This window comes from Lissotriton helveticus, chromosome 3_1 (assembly GCF_964261635.1).
Source record: "Lissotriton helveticus chromosome 3_1, aLisHel1.1, whole genome shotgun sequence".
NCBI lineage: Eukaryota > Metazoa > Chordata > Amphibia > Caudata > Salamandridae > Lissotriton > Lissotriton helveticus.
The window spans coordinates 1,267,526,919-1,267,546,769 of record NC_136061.1 but is presented as its reverse complement, the minus strand read 5'-3'; the positions used below and the strand labels follow the sequence as shown (position 1 = coordinate 1,267,546,769).

Below are 19,851 nucleotides of genomic sequence, written 5' to 3'. Positions count from 1 at the left end.
GTGGTTCGCATCCTGAGTGTAAACTTAGTTTACGCAGGGCTGCATGTCAGGCACTGCTGTAGTTTCAGAACAGTCCTCTCTGTCGTAATTCTCTCTGGCCCCGCAAGGGACAGGACACAGTGTATATGATAACAACTACTGAGTTAGAAGATGCAGCTGTGAAACTGTTTTATGCCTAACGTGTTAGCAGCTGTTGCTGAACGAGCAAAGAAAACAGTGCATTATGTTGTTATGTATTCCGCACAACCTTGTACGAGATGTGCAGACAGAATCCCAATCCCACGAAGAGTCCCTGAATAACAAACATGTACTGCATATTCCTATAACAATGTCGCGAAAACAAATGTATTATATATGACTATATAGAGCAGAGGCAGCCTAAAACATCTAAGACGCAAAACCAACTTGCTCTACTTAATTTGAAGTGTAAGTCTGCACTTAGTTATGTATTTTTACATTGACAATATATTGCTTGACAAGAGCTAGGACGTACAATTTCTGCAAGTCGACATTTTGTACTTGATAAAATAGTAGTACACCCAAGGTTGAGCACTGTAAGAGAAATTGATTTTTTTCTACACAAATAGAATGAACCTCCATTGGGGAATTAAGGGGTGTATGATGGTTTTAGATCAATGCACTGTTACTAGCAAGGGTGTTTTGATCCTAAGAAATAGCCCAAAGAGATACTAAACGACCCAAGAAGGGTGAAATAACAACAAAGGGTGAATATGTAAGTTTTCAATTGCTTAAGACACATAGTAAGTGACTGAATGGAGCGTAGAGAAAGAGGGACGACATTTCAAGCTGTGGAAATGTGGTAGTGAGATCTCCCAACAAGTGTGCCAGTATGAATCCTGACAAGATTAAAGACTTTGGATGCAAGTAACAGGAAGTGTAGTATTGTTTGTTTAAATATATTCTAGCTATACAGCGGGCAATATAAAGAAGAACACCACGACAGAAGCATAGAGATTTGAAAATATTTTTTTTTTGCCTATTGGCAGCCAGTGATGGGAACATTATTGAGGCAAGACTCCCAGACCTGAGGCGGAAAGCCGGGTTCTGGAGGTACGCTATTTTTAAAATTGTTGCACTGTAATTTGTATATCTTGCTTTTTAATGTGTTGACCTAAGAACCTTGGAAAGCTTACCTAATTCTCTCACCGCCCTCCTATCACGCAGCCGATTGAGCGCTGCTGCGGCTATTGTTTGTTGTGGTCATCCAGCGGCCGCCATCGCAGGCGTGCTCGCTAGCCACGCCCCCTTGAGGCCACGCCCCCTACCCGATATAAGGCGCCGCTCGCAACTCGCAGTTAGAAACCAGATTCCCAGACCTGAGGCGGAAAGCCGGGTTCTGGAGGTACGCTATTTTTAAAATTGTTGCACTGTAATTTGTATATCTTGCTTTTTAATGTGTTGACCTAAGAACCTTGGAAAGCTTACCTAATTCTCTCACCGCCCTCCTATCACGCAGCCGATTGAGCGCTGCTGCGGCTATTGTTTGTTGTGGTCATCCAGCGGCCGCCATCGCAGGCGTGCTCGCTAGCCACGCCCCCTTGAGGCCACGCCCCTTGAGGCCACGCCCCCTCCATCTGCTTCATCATGTGCCTCGGCAGGAAGCGCAGCGGACGAGCGCAGCGGGAGCGCCTAAGGCAAGCCCGTCTGCGCCCGTCCGCGCCTGGACGGGCCCAGGGACCAGGCTTCATGAGGAACCTATTAGGTATTCCTCCCTAGAGCTGCATTCTCTCCACAACCCCACTCTTCAATCCCTGGACCCAACCACTCTCGCCCGCCTTAAGGCAAGTAACATTCTCCTTCACCATCACTCACAGGAATCGGCACCTATTCCTTCTATAATACCTAATAACAGTAAGCCTGCCCCAAAACCTAATTCCCGGACCCTCCGCTGCCTTTACCTTAACACCAGATCCCTGGCCAAACACCAACTAGATATATTCCTGCTCCTGACTGCAGATAGTCCTGACATACTTTTTGTCACGGAGACATGGCTCACTACAGACTCCCTGCCAGATATACTCTCGGCTTTACCATCAGATTATTATATTCTGTCTGCTAATAGAAAATCAGGAAAAGTCGGAGGAGGCGTCGCCGCCATCATTCATAAAGACCTCAGGTTTTCCATCTTACCTCCCCTAGACCTACCAGACACAGATAACTTAGTTATCAAATCCGACACGGAGACTGGCACCATGGTGCTAGCATTGATATACCGGCCACCTACTTCTATGCCCTCCTTCCCTACCTCCTTGCCTGAGCAAATAGCTGGTCTAGTCGTCGACTATGACAAGGTCATGGTCATAGGAGATTTCAATTATTGGTACAACGACCCGGAAGCTGGGCCTCACGCCACAGAACTTTTTGAACTCCTCTCCAATTTAAACCTCCACCAACATGTCTTGATCCCCACCCATGAAAAAGGACATATCTTAGACCACATCTGGTCTCGCAATATTCCCATCTCCTGCCCTATGGCATCACCATGCATCTGGTCTGACCACCACTTATTGCAATTCTCGATCACCATCCAGGGTCACCTTAACAACCATGCACCTCCGGGGGGGTTAGTCAGGAAATGGAGATCCTTAAATCTCCAAGATTTCCTCCTCACCCTGACCAACTCCATCCCTACCCCCGGTCCAGACATCAATCTGATGGACAAAGCACATACCGAATGGCTCTTCTCTGCATGCAATGATCATGCTCCCCTTACCAATTTCTCCCGCGCCCGCCGTATGGACGCCCACAAATGGTTTTCTGCCGACCTAAAAAAGCAGAAATTAGAACTCCGTCAACTGGAGAGGAAGTGGAGACACGGCTACCTCGCCGCTGACAGAGCACTTTACAAGACAGCTCGCAAAAACTACAACGTATCAATCCTATCTGCCAAAGCCTCCTTCTTCTCTGAAAAAATTTCCAACGCCAAAAACAAATCTCAAGAAATCTTCAGAGTCGTCAACGACCTATGTAATGACACCAGAACCTCCCCTTCTCAACCTGCCTCACAGGACATGTGCAACATGCTCAACAACTTCTTCAAGGAGAAAATTGACATCATAAAAACCAGCATCCAAATCAACCATACTGTAATAGACGACTTGGATATCTGCAGAAATCCTAACACTCTTCAGGATATCCCCCCCATCGAACCACCCAAATTACTGGAGCTAATGAACCGAGTAAAATCTGGCTCACCCAACGATCCCTGTCCTCCGCACATCCTAAAAGAAGTCTACACTGCACTCCCCCAGGGCATTCTCCCTATTCTGAACACCTCCCTTTCACGGGGAATAGTACCTGACTCCTTCAAAAAGGCCATCCTGGTCCCTCTTATTAAGAAACCAGGCGCCGATCCCTCCAACCTCTCTAATTACCGCCCCATTTCCCTTCTCCCTTATGGCGCTAAGCTACTGGAAACTCACGTAACCAGTTGCTTATCCAATTTCATCGAAATGTCTGATTATTTGGAACCCAACCAAGCGGGATTCCGCCAGGCACACTCCACCGAGGCGGTGATCCTCGCCGTGCAGAACACCCTAAGGACCAATGCCGATAGTGGAATCCATCAGGCCCTCGTGCTACTCGATCTATCGGCCGCGTTCGACACGGTGGACCACACCATACTTTTACACCGTGTCGAACAAGCCGGCGTCAGCGGCGCGGCTCTCTCTTGGATTAAGTCATTCCTGGCGGATAGATCCCAGGCTGTAAAGCTGGAAAATTTCATAGCCCCCACACTCCCTACCACATGCGGTGTCCCACAGGGTTCCTCTCTGTCCCCCCTCCTTTTTAATCTTTATCTCAAACCCCTACTGCACTCCCTGAAAGATAGGAAGGTCACCATATTCAACTACGCAGACGATTTGCAGCTGGTATTCTCCCTCAATTCTCCGGACTCTGTCGAGGAATTCCAAAAGACCATGCTGCACATCCAGAACTGGATGGATCGGAACCACCTTAAATTGAACCCAGGAAAAACTGAGTTAGTACTCCCTAGCAACAGTGCACTCAGTTGGGGGCCCCACTTTTGGCCACCCTCGCTAGGTGCTCCTCCATCCCCCTCCCAGTCTGCCAAAAGTCTTGGGGTTACTCTCAGTGCCGATCTCTCACTGAAGACCCAGGTTGGAACCGTGATCTCCTCCTGTTTCTATCAGCTAAGAAAGATCAAAAAAATTGCTCACCTGCTGACCAACTCTGCCCTCATCCAGGTGGTAATCGCACTGGTTCTTTCCCGGTTAGATTTCTCCAACTCTACCTACCTAGGCCTTCCCCTCGCCATCGCCAAACGCCTGCAGATTGCTCAAAATCAAGCAGCTAGATTAATATTCAAGTGCAATCGCAGGAAGTCAGCCAAACCTTTGCTGGCCTCCCTCCATTGGCTCCCCATCACCCATCGGATCACTTTTAAGACAGGCTGTATAATCTTCAAGGCTCTCCACGGAAAGAGCCCCAGGTTCATCAACCAACTTATCAACAAATATGAACCTACCCGTGAGCTTCGCTCCACCCATTTGTCCCTCCTCACGGTGCCGACTTTCAAAAAGAAACGACTCGGCGGATCCAGCTTCGCACATCTTGCCCCTAAAACCTGGAACTCCTTGCCCTTGTCCATCCGGAGCTGCACCAAGCTGACAGAGTTCAGACGAGCCTTGAAGACCTGGCTATTTAAACAAGCGTACGGTTAGGGCATTACACCATCTGCTCTCTCACTTACCTTTTACCATCTGCTTTCTTCAGCGCCATGAAACCCCTGGGTGACCGTGCGCTTAACAAATTCCGTATAGAATAGAATAGAATAGAAGACATGACATTGCGTGTGATGTTTGTTTTCAAAGTGCAGAATTCTGGATGATTTGAAGATGCTTTACCAGTGCTTAATTTGTAAAATATTAAGCGCCAGGGCTCTGACCAGGAGGCCACTGCATCTTGCACCACCCAACGCCCTTGTCATTGCTGCCAAACCAGCTACTTACCATCTCTCTGGCATATAAATGCGACAGTTCAGATTATTCCTGGTCCCCAAAGCTAAAGGATGGCTGGGGAGGAAGGTATTAGCAATTTTAATGTATATTGTATTCCTAAACAACTGTTGTTCAGCTCATCTCTAAATTAGATGAGCACCGCCACCATGTGGCAGACTGTTCTTAATATGGTGTTGACAATTAGGTGCCAGTGCCGAGCACCGGAAATCAATTAAGTGCCGGTGCTGAGCACCAGAAAGCACCGTCTCAAGTTAAGCACTGTGCTTTAATAGGTATTTAAGGAGTATAGGGAAGACGGGGTTATAGTAATCGAGTCTAGCAGCATTGGTGGCTTGAACAACTTCTGGCAGAAATGGGAAAGGAAAAAAGGTAGGATATTTTGTCTGTCTTTTCGGAGATATGCGCCTGAAAACTGAGGTAGGTATGGAAGATGGCCTCTGGGTTACTGTTTACAGAAACATGGAGGGGTCCTGTGCCAAGCCCAGAAGGCCAGTAGCTGAAGTCCCATATACGCCAGGATTAAGAGATAGGCAGAGAAAGATTGCCAAATGGAATTCCATCCCACCTGATCAAGACTGGCTCAGGGTTCTCACACCCGATTTTCCTCTGTGTGGAAATGCTGAACCCGATTTTACTGGCCAATGGTTCCAGTCGGTAAAACTGCAGGATCTCTCTGCTCCTCCTGACATTTTCCTCTGACAAATGGGGAGCACTCAATGCTCCCCTTTCCAGAACTAACCTCCCCTTTCCCTCTGCTACTCTCTAGTCCCCTCATCGTACCTCTTTCCCAGACACACATTTATCACCTTCTCAGAGCAGGTTGTAAATATGTGCATTAAACCCCTCATAAAAATGAACGAATACCGTGCAGAATACCACACAGTAATTCCGCATCTGCACAGTTATTCCTTATTCCGAAGAGATTAACTCATACTAGAAGTTACCCCTGGGAAACAGTAATACCAGTCACCTGGAATCTCCATATTTGTTTACTCCTAACTCGGAATCAGGACCACAGAGGGTTTGCAAAAGACACATATCTCAAGGTTGAGATATATTCATTGACATCCCTTCTGAGATGAGTTGTTGAGAAAGTTGTTCATCCAGCAAGCGACGGATGACATGCAGGCCTTAAACTGGGACTTGAGGGTTGAAGGGTCCCCATCCAGTCTCAGGATGAATTGGGCATCAGAGGAGAGGAATAGACCATAAGAGTGAATCAAAGATGCAAGACGAGCCACCAGCCGCGGACTGTGCAGGTAACAGCGGCGGGCCCGGGTGGGGGTATTTCGAGGGACGAATCCCAGGGTAAATGAATGATTTATTTAATTTTCCCTCAGCATCGTCCCTCGAAATACCCCCCACCCTGCCCGACCACTGTTACCTGCACGGACTGCGGCTGCGACCCACACAGTGATTAAAAAGAAGGGCTAAGTGTGAACCCTGAGGGATACCACAGTGGATAATGTTGTCTTCAGGCTGGAAAGAAGTAGGGAAAACAGATTGAGTACTGTCAGAAAGAAATGAAGAGAGCCAGTAAAGCACAGGGTCCCTTACCACTGTCTGGTTTAGATGCGAGATCAGGATTGGCCAACGTTTCAAAGGCTGTAGAAACATCAAGAAGAGAATTAAGCTGATGCATTACCAGAGTCAAGCCATACTACACCTGGAATCAAACTGAAGCATGAAGAGTAACATTCTTTACATTTTGAGATTTGCTGGATTATTCAATGAATAACCCAGATAGAGAGGATTTAACAGATGTATACATTTCCACATCCCAACTAAACTGATGATTAACAATATATTGGAGAGGATACATCTATCAATGCTTAAATGATTGTGAATAAATATGGAACCTTCAAGTTCTGAAAATAGTTTCCACTGCATTATATATGTATTATTTTGTGAAAATGTTTGGAACTGACAGAGGGCCATCTTGGCACTAAGATTATTTTAACTTGTTTTTCGTTCATTCTTCTTCCTTGTTTTATATGTTTATTTATTGTATAAGATTAGTATATGCTGCACAATTAATTATTACTACTGCTACCTAAAATACAAATTCGCAATTTAATGCTATATGCATGTGAAAGTATATCGTTTGTCCCGAAGAAGACTAGTGCATAGCTTAGTGTCGCTAGTCAAAACATATAGTATTTGTTAACAGTCTCTCATTACAAATTTTATAGGTGTAGATGTTCTGATTAATCTCATAAAAATCACAAACCATTAAAAAACAATGTGTTGCATCAAACAGTGACTATGTAATAATACTGCACCTACTCATGAATGTAGATATTACGTTGCCGGCATTTATACAGCACATGTCTGCCATTTGTATTGTGGTGTGGGATTTTCAGAACCTGTTGCCCTTTCAAAAGAATGCCAGATGACAATGAATGAGAGGGCCCAAGTTCCTTAAGTATAACTACTGATAAAAGAAGCAAAGGCAAAGACAATCAATCTTCTTTTTAACAGGCGCGTGCCGACGTTTAGACGTTGATAACGCTCTTTATTTTTTTGTTCTAACATGGCCATCAGTCATGTTGGAGCGGTAAAATGAAAAAAGACAAAATGGCTACCATGCATCAACATACCTGCCAATTTCAAGAACAATCTCACAGTGTGAGGATCGGGGCCTTGAAGGGGGCGGGAACGTGTGCCAAAGTACGTATGAGGCACTTTTGAAGCACACCTCCGCCACCACCCCCCAACAAAAAGCTTTCTGAGGCTGGTGCCGATGTCCTGGGGTGTTTTCACACCTCTTCTTAATGGACGTTGGCTGTTCAAAGCATCGGAAAACAAGCTGGAAAACCACTATTTACAATGGTTCTCTGCTCGTTTTCCCTGCCACCATGTGATATCGGCTCCTCACTTGGAGCTTGGAGACTGTGAGATGGGAAGCGATATTATGTGTCACATGGTGGCACCGTGTGAGTTGACAGGTATGTTCCAGGCATTTTTCCAGAGAGAGGTGGATTATGTACTTCTGCAGTACATGCATTGTGTGCATGTGTCCATGTTCTTCCATGTTAAAATGGTGAAAGAAAAAAAAATGAATGTGTCCAGGAGTGCAAAAAACGTAAAGCCATTGGCCTGGCACCAGTTAACAACTGCTGAGCCATACAAAACAAAAACAGTTTAATAAAAGAAAGTGGAGTAAGACGGGATGGCAAAGCACTGGGGAGCAATGGACGAGCGGGGCAAGAGATTTGGGTAAGGTATTAAGCAAGGTGCAACACTGTGCTGCGGTCTGAGGGGCCCTCCACATAAGAAAATTATAAAAAACACTTTACAAAAAGAATAAAATGTTATGTTATGTTATGTTATGTTAATCAAATTTTTTGAGCGCGCAGCTGCCCCAGCAAAGGGGCGTCCCGGCACTATATCAAACAAAGTAACACAACAGACAACAACTAGGAAAAGAGCTGGCTTTAATAGGGCAATGGGAAAAGATAGGTTTTAACTGCTTTCCTGAATGAAAAAAGATCTTCAAGAGATCGAATATGGACAGGAAGCGTGTTCCAGAGCTTAGAAGCCAGCACTGTAAACGATCGACCACCCAATCTACATTTTTGGAAACGTGGGACAAGAGCTAGTTTCTGACCTGCAGAGCGCAGACTGCGTGAAGGGATGTACAGAGTCAAAAGATGCTGAAGGATGGTAGGGGTCTCAGTAATAAGAATTTTGAACGCAAAACAAAGAGTCTTAAGCTCTATGCGTCTAATTACTGGTAGCCAGTGCAGTTTAGAAATTGTACTGCGGGCTGAACAGAAGCGAGGTAGGCCCACCAGAACCCTGGCGGCCGCATTCTGAACCCGTTGGAGTCGCATAATCTCCGCCTGGTTGGCGCCTAAAAACAGCGAGCTAGCATAATCCAGCCTGGATAAAACACTAGCTTGGATCACCATCTGGCGTGTGGGGGCATCAAAAAATTTGAGGATAGGCCTCAAACCCCGCAGGATGCCGAAGCACATGGATGCTACCTTCTTAGTATGACATGCGAAGGTTAGTTTAGAATCTAACCACACACCGAGGTTTTTTAGCTCGGTAACGGGTTTTGGGGGAGGACCCAGTTCATTAGGCCACCAACTCGCACCCCACAGATCAGGGCGGTTCCCTATTACCATCACTTCGGTTTTGAGGGCGTTAAGCTGTAAACAATTGGCTGTAAGCCAACTGGCAACAGCCCTCAAACCAATGAACTACTTTTGTACGGTAGTTCACATCCACAAAATGCCATAGGTTGAAACAAGTGTTTATGGACAACCCCTACAGCTAACCCCTAAAGTCAGCTAAATGACAGTAGCCAAAGGCAAAAATCGGCTGTCCAACAAAGGCACCTTTCTGTGTATATTTGTGTGTTTCTATTTTGAATGTTGTGTATGGCTCCCGCCAGATAGTTAAAGCTATCCCAAATTCCAATCTGGCAGGGGAGCCACATATCAAGAAACAAAAAGATAGCTTAGTTTCTAAAGATTGTGCCTAAAAACAGCTTTATAAAAACAACACACTTCCCTTCTTCTAAAAAAAAAAAAAGATATTGTATTTATTGCTTATTCAAAAAATCTATTTGGTTACACAATAGGTATATACTATATGCATTTTATCAATTTATATATATATTATAGGCGATATTGTCATTTTAGAGAAGTTGGCCAATGTTTTTGTTATTTGATAACAAATATATAGTTGGACAATGGGCATCCTGGTCTGTTACTTAACCCTAAAACAGCAAGTCACTTCTTGCCGGTGGGCTACACCATGTGCTGTCTTGTACAGTTGTTGAAAAAAATAGCTCTTCATGTCCCTGATGAAGTGCAAAAACAGGGGTCAGAATATTGATTTATTGTGATCACAATTCTAAAATATAATTACAGCAGGGTTAATAATAGTAAATCTACACATACCTTGACAACATTTCAGAAGTCGATATTATGGGCACAATAGGCTTGATGTATAAAGCCTTTTTGAGGTCCCAAACGACCTTTTGGAAATGCAAAAAGGCACTTCCAAATGTACAAAGCCAAAACTGCAATTTGGTATCCTGTTACCGAATTGCAATCTGGGTTTACAAATGGGTACTTCGAAGGGGCATGTTTAGGGAGTCCCTTCCAAATACTGATTTGCATTGGTATGATTTTTTTTTAGGACCGAAATGCGGTCGCAAAACATTCACACTTTACCGCCATCTCAAAGTTGGTGGTAACCCATTCGCAAATAGGTTACCTTTGGGACCCCTTTTCCTTTAAGAATGGTTGAAAAAAATATTTTTTACTAGCAGGCAGTGGCCCAAGGGACCACTGCCCACTATTAAAAAATGAAACTTAAATGTTTCATTATTTTCTTTTTAGATGCATCCAATTTTCCTTTGAGGAAAATGAGTTGTGTTTAAATTAAAAAAAGATTGCTTTATTTAAAAGCATTCACAGGCATGGTGGTCTGCTGAGCCCAGCAGGCCACCATCCCTGAGATGGTAGCGAATCATAGTGGGTCACAGATTGCGACCTAACTCATTAATATTCATTAGGTTGGTCTATTTGAGACCCACTGTTTAAGGAATAGCGTCTAAATAACCCCTGTGTACATTAGTAATTGCGATTACTAAATAGCAATTCTCAAAAAAAAATCACAATTTGATAATTGCTATTAGTATTGCTGGTACATTTAAACCAATGTATAAGTGGGTTGATATGTCTGGAGTCGATATTGTGACATACAACCCAAACAATGCAGGGACTTATATAGTCCACGCATGGTCACAGCTCAGGTGACGAGTAATGTAGGAAGATTTGCTAGGACAGGAAAAACTGCAGGATCTGTGAGCTGTGGGGATGGAAAAGAAGAACCAATGAACTGTTAGGAAGAGCAGCAGCTGGGAGAACAGGATGAGGTCAGGGGAAGCAGGAAATTCTGAAGGTGGGGCTGCACTCAGAGCCCAAACTACAAAAGAGAGAGGCAGCTGGAAGAAAGGAAGGGCTGCAAAAAGAGTCGCTTTGGAAATGCAGGAACTGACGAGGAGAGGCACGAAGAGATAAGAAGACTTGTGAAAAAAACAGGAACTGGCTAGTGTGCGAGAAGGCAAGAGAAAACAGAAAGTATGAAAGAAATACAGCAGTTGAAGGAAGTAGCTTGGTGCTCTCTTGAGTGGCACAGTGTTATGCATTTATGATGTGACGTGCTATAGTCTGATCTGTTCACTATTGGCTACTTTTGATCATGCACTGTTCTCTCATTTGTTAAGCAAAAATAGGTGTATGAAAACCCATTGATTTTGAGCGTGAGCCAGACGACTTTCCTGTTCTACTAGAGATGCTGTCTGATTTCTGCATGATTTTGACAGTTTTATTTTAGAAAGCTTTTCCTGAACTTCTTACAGCTAGGGATGCTTCCCAGTTATTGTCTGAAAATGCTTAGAATAATTTTGATATTTGATTGTGTAGTTAGAATTTTAGTCCTTTATGGCATTTATCGTTAATTCTGTATTGCTTGATTTTTTAGATTTTGTAAACCCTTTAACTTTTACCTGATCTCGAAGTCAGTACTTATTTGCTACTCTGTTACACTAATGTTGAGTCCACTCATGGGTAGGGTACATTTTAACCCAAGATCAACCCCAGAGTGGAATCAGTAGATGTGAAATTTGGGTATTTTGATTTTTTGGGTGATCCTAATTTGTTGTACGGGGTTCGACTCGGACAGCAGTTATGCCCTAGAGCCTGAGAGAGCCTAATCCTAGAGACAAGCCTTGCACTGCAGTATATATATATATATATATATATATATATATATATATATATATATATATATATATATATATTTATATTTATTTTCACTAAAAAACCAAAGTTTACAGGGACGTTATAGTTAGGTTCACATTTTACACGCACAAAAACATAGATATTTTGCAGTTATCTCAAGTAGCTATAACTCGTGCCCTTGGGTAACTTTAACTCATGCTCCCACCAGGCACAGCTTTCTCATCAGTAATGATTTTATAGAAAATGTCATGAGTGATGTAATATGTGGAAATTAGCAGTGCATGGTGAGGGCACGAGATATAGTTACCTTATGGCACTAGTTGTAGTTACTTGGGATAACTCTAACTATAAATGCTGAATTTCTATGGTTTTGTACATGTAACTATAGCGTCCCTGTAACTTTAGTTTTTTGGGTGAATTTCTAAGGTTTTTAAAATTGTATTTCCATATTATAACGTCCCCGTAACCTTTGGTTATTTCAGTGAATTGCCAGGATTTCTTTCATGTAATGTAATATTTAATTACCATATGCTAATCTAACCTCTGCTGCACATGTCCTTTTGCCATGTGCAGCTGGGCCTGTGGCCAGGCCCTGCGGCCAACCCCTGCATGCAGTCAACCCCACACCACACACAGACTTCTGGCTGTGCCCTTTGGGGAGTTGGCCCGAGGGCCTGGCCTACCCTTCAAAGGTGCTCAACCCGGGCGAGGGGCACGTAGCTCCCCTCCCCAGGTCTCTTTCTGCCTCAAGGACCCCATCACCATGGCCTGCCACTTTTTTTAGGAGAGAGAGGTACGTGGCCTTCCTCTCTGGGTCTTATTTGGTCCTGGGGACTTCATACCCTACGGCCTATCGCTTAAAGTATGGAGGGTGGAGGCATGCAGCCCCCCCACCCAGGCTGATTTCAGCCCTTGGGGCACCCATCTCCCAGATACTATTATATTATTATAAAGGGGGGCATGCTGCCCCCCTCACTGGGCCAATATTGGACCTGAGGGCCCCATCCCCCAAGGCCCACCCAGTAAATAGTGAGTGTCCTGGCGCCCACCCAGGGCACCCACTCCACATTTAAAAGGGGGAGGGGGCACACTGACCCCCTCCCCGGGCCAATATTGGTCCTGGGGACCCCATCCCTGAGGCCGGGACAGTATATAAATGGGGAGGGGGGACATGCTGCCCCAGGGCCAGTATTGGCCCCGGGGACCCCATCCCCGGGACTTCGCCACTAAATGGTGGGTGCCCTGGAGCCCACCAGGGCACCCACTGTCTTTTTGGTGAGGCTGTGGGGGAACCCCAATGCCCACTTAGGCCCAGCTGGCTCCTTGCCTACAGCGAGAGACGGCATTGCTCCTGCCCACAGGGAGCCACTAAAAGTGCTGCTCCGTGTGGGTGGGAGCAATTTTTATTTGTTTCCAAAAAAGTCCATTCCCAGCAGGCAGGAGCATTTTTCATGCTACCGCCCACAGGGAGCACACTTAATGTTTGCTCTCACTTGGGGGAGCTTTAAATCGCTCCCACCAAGCGAGAGCACACAGAGGTTTTTCCTGTTCGCACCAGTGAGGGCAGGGAAACCAATATGTCCCAGGGGTGGGCACCTCGGGACATAGCAGAAGACCAGGCTCTGGGGGATGGAGTCCCCATGGTCATTAATGGCTCCAGATTGGTTGCAAGGCCAGGACCCCAAGGTTGTGATCCCCAGGGCTGAAAATGCCCAGAGGAGGGGGCCACATGTCCCCCTTTCCCTATTTGGGTATGGCCAGGCCCCATGGGGTGGTGGTTGCCAGTGCAGAATTCGGCCCAGGAGAGGGACAAGCGCCCCCTCTCCTCCTATGTGTGTACGGTCGAGCCGGGGGGCGATCCTAGGGACAATTTCGGTCCAGGAAAGGGGCCATGCAACCCCTCCCCTTTTAGTAAATGGCTGGGCTCCAGGGGTGGCTGTCCCCATGGTCGAAATAGGCCACCTCCCCAATTTTGTATTGGGCTGGCTATGGGGTCCACAGGGCTGAAATCAGCCTGGAGGGGGGGACACGTGCACCTCCTCCCCCATTATATTAAGTAAACCACCCCCAGGACCTTGCCCACCTGGGGAGCATATATAAAACAAAGGGGTAAGCCTGCGCTTGTGTTTTTTACATTTTTACCACAGATTCTCCGTGAATTAGCAGTAAAAAAAAACAAATTCCTACCCTGCTCCCATCTTTTTTTTGCATTTTTCTTGGGACTCGGACAAGTCCCAGGATGGCTCCCAACACTTTTTGGTTGAAGTGTTGGCGGCCATTCAGATTTCAGCAGGAAATCTGTTGGATCCACGGTGGATACACAACCCTAGATATACAAATGTATTTTTCCTTAAATAAATCCAAAACTACTGAATGGATTTGCACCAAATTACAAAAAGCACTCTTTCTGGACCAAGATCGAGCTTTCGACCAAATTTGGTGTAATTCCATTCAGCGGTTTGGGCTGTAGTCATGTCCAAAATCCCAATGGGAAATTGCATGAGGAAATGCGTTTTAGGACGTGCCTTTTTCTCAGTCCTCGCTTGACAAATCCCCCCCAACCTTTCCAGACAGCAACAGAAGTGATTGGCATGCTAGTTTTGAAAATTTCGTTACGATTCGTCAAACAATGCCTAAGTTATTGGCAAATAAAAAAATGTTCTTCCTATGGAAACTAGGCCCTAACTATAACTACCTACTGGTGATCGCCAGTAGGGGAGATATATATATCGCTTACTCCCCCCGACGAGGCGTCAAAGTGCTTTTCCATTGAGTAGCACGCTACTTCGGAATCCATAAAGGATTAGCGGTGAATTAGTATAGTGAAAAAAGAAAGTAATTTGAGAGGTGGACATGTTAGTCAGTTATTTGGATTGAGAAGGATAGTGGAGGACAGAAGAGGGAAAAAGGATTGCATTTTTATAGAGGTTGCTACCACTGATGGAGTGTTGAAGTGCTCTTTCGGCGAGTAGCATGCTACTCCGAAAACCATAAAGGATAATTGGTGAATAAGTATAGTGAAATATGAAAGTAATTTGAAGGGTGGATATATTAGTCAGTTCTTTGTATTGAGAAGGATAGCGGAGTAATAGAAGAGGGAAAAAGGTGTGCATTTATACAGAGCTGTCTACCCCTGATGAGGTGTTCAAGCGCTTTTTTCAGCAAGTAGCACACTATTCCGTAACTCGTAAAGGATTAGTGGTGAATTAGTCTAGTGAAATATGACATTATTTTGAGTTATGATGTAGTCAGTGATGTCATCTGAGATGTCATCAGTGATGTCACTGACCATGTCATGAGGGATGTAATATTTATGCTCATAAGCAGTGCATTGCGGGGGCACAAGTCATAGTTAGCTCAGGTAACTATAACTGCTGAATTTCACTGGTTTTGGATGAGCAAAACTTGAACCCAACTATAACGTCCCTTTAACCTTTGGTTTTTTTCAGTGAACTTCTAAGGTATTTTTTTCCATTTCCTAACTATAACATCCATGTAACCTTTGTTTTTTTTCAATAAATGTCTACTTTTAAAAAAAATGCGAATTCCTAACTATAATCTCTGTAACCTGCGGTTTTTTTCAGTGAATATATATATGTCAAGATCCTCGCTTTCAGCTTCCTTTCGAGAACAAAACGAGCATTGACCTAGGTTTGGTGCTAGTTGTTCATCTGATCAGCACACCATCAAGTCGCCATGACGCGTTTCAGCAGATCCCTGCCTTGATCACATGACAGCATTGCCTTAGGTGAAACCCCATTTTAAAGTGTCAGTGCAGTCAATTAATACTAAACATAGTAAATATACTTTGCGATTCCTGCATGAATGTATACAATTAACATACTGTCTATACCCTTGTATATTGACGTGGAAAGGATTTCAACAGAGAATATTAAAACACCTCATTTTAAATAAAATGGTATCTTTAGTTTCTTCACAGATGAAAAAAACAATCTTTTTTTCTTTTTTCCTTCTTCATGTTTAGAATTTCTTGCTTGAATGCAATGTTCCCATTTCCTCTCCACCATAAACTATGTAATTGCTAATTCAAGTAAATAATAACGACAAAAAAGTGCCTATAGTACATAAAAAATATAATACGATAATACCCCACCAGTGCATACTGTGTAAAGTGCTAGTGCTAAATAAAGATCTCATGTCAGTTGCCACGAAGAGTACAATATTTGTATAATATCTCATGATTTGCTATTCTGGCCACTAAAAAAACATGTGCTGATGACAGCTTGTGCAAAACAAAATGGGTCTAGGGAAATAAGCCTAAAGTTTTTACAGTACTGAGACAAATGACTCCCATAATCCTAAAGTGTCTATAAATATGTAAATAAATAAATATAATAAAATACATATATAGTCTCATAAATACAATTCATTTGTCTTAAAACCCAGTAAAAAAACTTTGTTAGTGCTTAAAAATATTTTTTCTTTCTAAAACCTCATTATCAAAATTTAATTGTAAGAAATGTGCAAACTTTCAGACCAAAATTATTTGTCAATTATGTACAATCAATAGATGGGACAGGAGTATGCATTTCTTAGGATCCAATAATGCATAAAATTGATGATTTATATATATATACACATACACATACATATTCAAATATTCAAACTGAAAATAGGATGGATATTCAGCAAGATACATAGAATATCAGAATTCATAAGGTGAACGACCATTCCAAGACCAAGTAGCTCCTTCGTGCTAAAAAATAACTGCAGAGTGAGTCAGAGGCCAGCTTAACAAGAAGAAAGAATCCCAGATTAACACAATTTTTCTCTCCACACACCCCTTTTCTGTCTGGCACATTTTCCTGGGGAGCGTCTCTCCTATTTGGAAACACTGCAATATGGGTACCAGAATTATAGATCTATTGTTAGCAGTTGCTTTTCAACAAATTACAAAAAATTGGAAAGACTTTACCAAAATATCTTATCAGGCCTGGTGGTATGCAGTCTGTTATAATCACAGATTAGATACGACTTTTGTTTATCCATTGTCCATGGCGACGAAACGAAAAATGTTATGGGCACCTGTTACCACCTTGTTTGATGATAGTGCCAGACGTTCTTTGCCTATTTCTCCTTTGCAACAAGAAGTTTCTAAGCCTCCGTGAGGATGCCTTGATGTTCCATATTGTTTAAATTTAATACATGTTGTTACTTTATATTTGCATTTTTGAATTACATTTGTTTTCATTGTGAGGGTTATGTATAGTATATACCTTCTCAGCTGTATTTTGTTATAGTTATTAGTCGTGCTTATAGCATATTGCATTTTTCTTTTTCTTTCCTTCTCTCTTTTCTTTTTCTCTTCCTTTTCTCTCTTCTCTATACCTTCATTCTTTTTTCTTTTGCGATGCTTTATACTTATTTCTTTTCTTTAGAATATTTGAATTCATTTCTATGTAACATGTTTTTATGATATGTTCTGCTTACCTTATCTGAACTTCTTTTTTTTGTAAAATTTATTTTTATTTAGAATTTCAGGAAAAGGAGAAGAGACGAAAGTGAAAGACAGAAAAAAGAGTTATACAAGCGACATTTCCGCCAGATGCCCCTCACAGGGGACGCTGTAGGGAGCTCTCAAAGGAAACATATGGGAGGTTGCAAGGTGGGGTGGCATGGCATGATAACAAAGTTCAGTTCGTAAGTCCAATGCATTCCAAGGAGTTCTAGGCGTAAATCCGTGCTTGGCCAAGTGACCGGCAAGGGAAATAGCGCAGCAAAAGGTTCAGAAGTCTAACAACCCCCATGGGCTAAGTAGCGTCGCAACAATTAACAAACCCACATACCCAACTGGTTCCCCCCCTTCCCCGCTCCCCCCCCCCCCGGTGGTGGCAACAACACTCTCGTGCAATACAAAGTTCCACATTTATGCAATCTGATTAAACCTGAAAAAGGTGAAGTGCGCGGAACGTGGGTGGGCAGACCGCAGATGGCAGGCCTCGTGACAGGAAGCGGACCAGAGGACCCCACCGGAACAGAAAGTTTTTAAAGTTGCCCAGGAAGATGTCCGCCATTCTCTCCATGCTCAGTAGACCCCATAGTCTTGCATGCCACAGTGATGAGGCTGGGGCATTTGGCTTCTTCCATGCCGCTGCCAACGTGAGCTTGGCGGCCCCCAAGCAAAGCCACAGGATACGCTTATCCGCTTTAGTTTGATGTTCTAACATCGGATCACGGAGTCCCAACAGGACATGAGCCATTGAGTCCAAGATTGGATACCCCAGGATGTCCTTGATGTGGGATAGAATTTCAGCCCAGAAAGGGCGAATGATCGGGCAGTCCCACCAGATGTGGCGGAAATCCCCCAGTAGGCCACAACCCCTCCAGCACCTATCCGAAGAAGCTGGAAAAATTCGGTGGAGCTTGGACGGGTAAAGATACCAATCGTGCATGGTCTTTAAGTGGGCTTCCTTAAGATTCACCGAATGATTGTGCGCCATGATATCACTCCAAAGATGCTTCCATTCGTCGTCCGAGACGTCACGGCCCAGAAGGACCTCCCAGTGTTCCATGTAGCGGGGGCGCGGAGAGACCGTAGTGGCCAGCAGCAGCCCGTACAAGAAAGAGATCGTCTCTTTCATAGTGGAGGTGCGGAGAAGAAAGGACTCGAATGGAGAAAGCGGTCGGGTAGCGGCTTCGCTCACACCCGCCGATGTTGCCCAGTGGAGAAGTTGGTTGTGGCGAAAGCGCTCAGTGACCGGGATCCCATAGTCACGCATGCAGTTGTGGAAGGTGAGTGGAGCCACTCCATGGAACAGATGCGTGAGCGCCCTACAACCTCCCTCTCTCCACAGCCTGAAGGGTCCCTCCTGCAACGCCGGCGGAAAGGCCGGGTTGAAGTGAATGGGGGTGAAGGGGGATGGAAACGTGGTCCAGCGGTCGTCGCCGGTGACCGTGTCCCACACCATCAGGACTGTGCTAGTAGGAGTGCTAATGTAGGCATTCTTAGGCCGGTCCACTTTGGGTTTCCAGACCAAGTCCCAGATCGATCTCCCAGCCACACTCCTATCCATATGTAGCCAGCGCTTCTGAGAGCTGCTGGGACCATTCCACTATCACACGTAGCTGCGCGGCCTTATAATATAAGTGCATGTCAGGAAACCCCACTCCACCCTCCTTCCTCGGTCGTCGCAGCGTTGTGAGGGGGATACGTGCCCGTCCTCCCTGCCAAACAAATCTCAGCATCAAGGTTTTTAAGCGCCGGAAAAAGTCCACCTCTATAGGAATGGGAAGGGCCTGGAAGAGATAAAGGAGCTTAGGTAGGAGGACCATCTTAAGAGCATGGATCCTGCCAAGCCATGAAAGAAACTTCGGTTTCCACCGGTCCAGGTCTGCTCGTATCGCAGCTAGCATTGGGGGGAAGTTAGCCGCGAATAAGGATCCTATGGTAGAAGTCAGGCGCACTCCCAGGTATAACAAGGAGGCAGACGTCCATGGTAAAGCCGTGAGCAAGCGTACCCGCTCCACTTCCGCCGGGGGGAGAGTCAGGTTCAATATGTATGACTTGTCAAAGTTGACCTTGAACCCAGCTACTGCCTCAAATTGGGATAGCATCTCCTGAACATGCGGCAGCGATTGGGCCGGATCCCCCAAGGACAACAGCATATCGTCCGCAAAGAGGGAAATTTTGTGCTGCTCACCCGTAAAGGGAAGGCCCCTGATCTGTTCCCTCTCCCGTATCGCAAGCGCCAGGGGTTCGATACTCAAGGCAAAGAGGAGAGGGGAGAGGGGACAACCCTGCCTCGTACCCCGTGAGTGAGGGAAGCAGGCAGACCGATGTCCGTTAATCAGCACCCTTGAGCTAGGGCTGCTGTAATTAGCTCGAATCATTGTGATGAACTGGTGCGAAAAGCCAAAGGCGGTCAGGGTGCGAAACAGGAACCCCCAATCGACACGATCAAACGCTTTCTCCGCATCCAGCCCCACCAGTATCGCCGGGATGCGAAACCTGGTGGCCTTCTCTATCAAGTGCATCACCCGCCGCAAGTTGTCATGTATTCGCCGTCCCTTAATGAACCCGGACTGGTCCGGATGGATAATAGCCGGCATCAGGTCCTGGAGCC

General features: G+C 44.9%; 1 protein-coding gene across 7 annotated transcripts in view; it reads right to left on the bottom strand.

Annotated features, from left to right (window-relative positions):
* FGR (FGR proto-oncogene, Src family tyrosine kinase) overlaps positions 1 to 19,851 on the bottom strand; it is a 324,122-nt gene that overhangs the window by 203,315 nt on the left and 100,956 nt on the right. For 3 of the 7 annotated variants that reach the window (XM_078681922.1, XM_078681927.1, XM_078681919.1), the window contains exon 2: positions 6,561 to 6,608. The exons of the other annotated variants lie outside the window; for them this stretch is intronic. The gene's annotated coding sequence lies outside the window, so the exon portion shown is untranslated. The remainder of the gene's footprint in view (positions 1 to 6,560; positions 6,609 to 19,851) is intronic. 7 annotated transcript variants of the gene reach the window in all.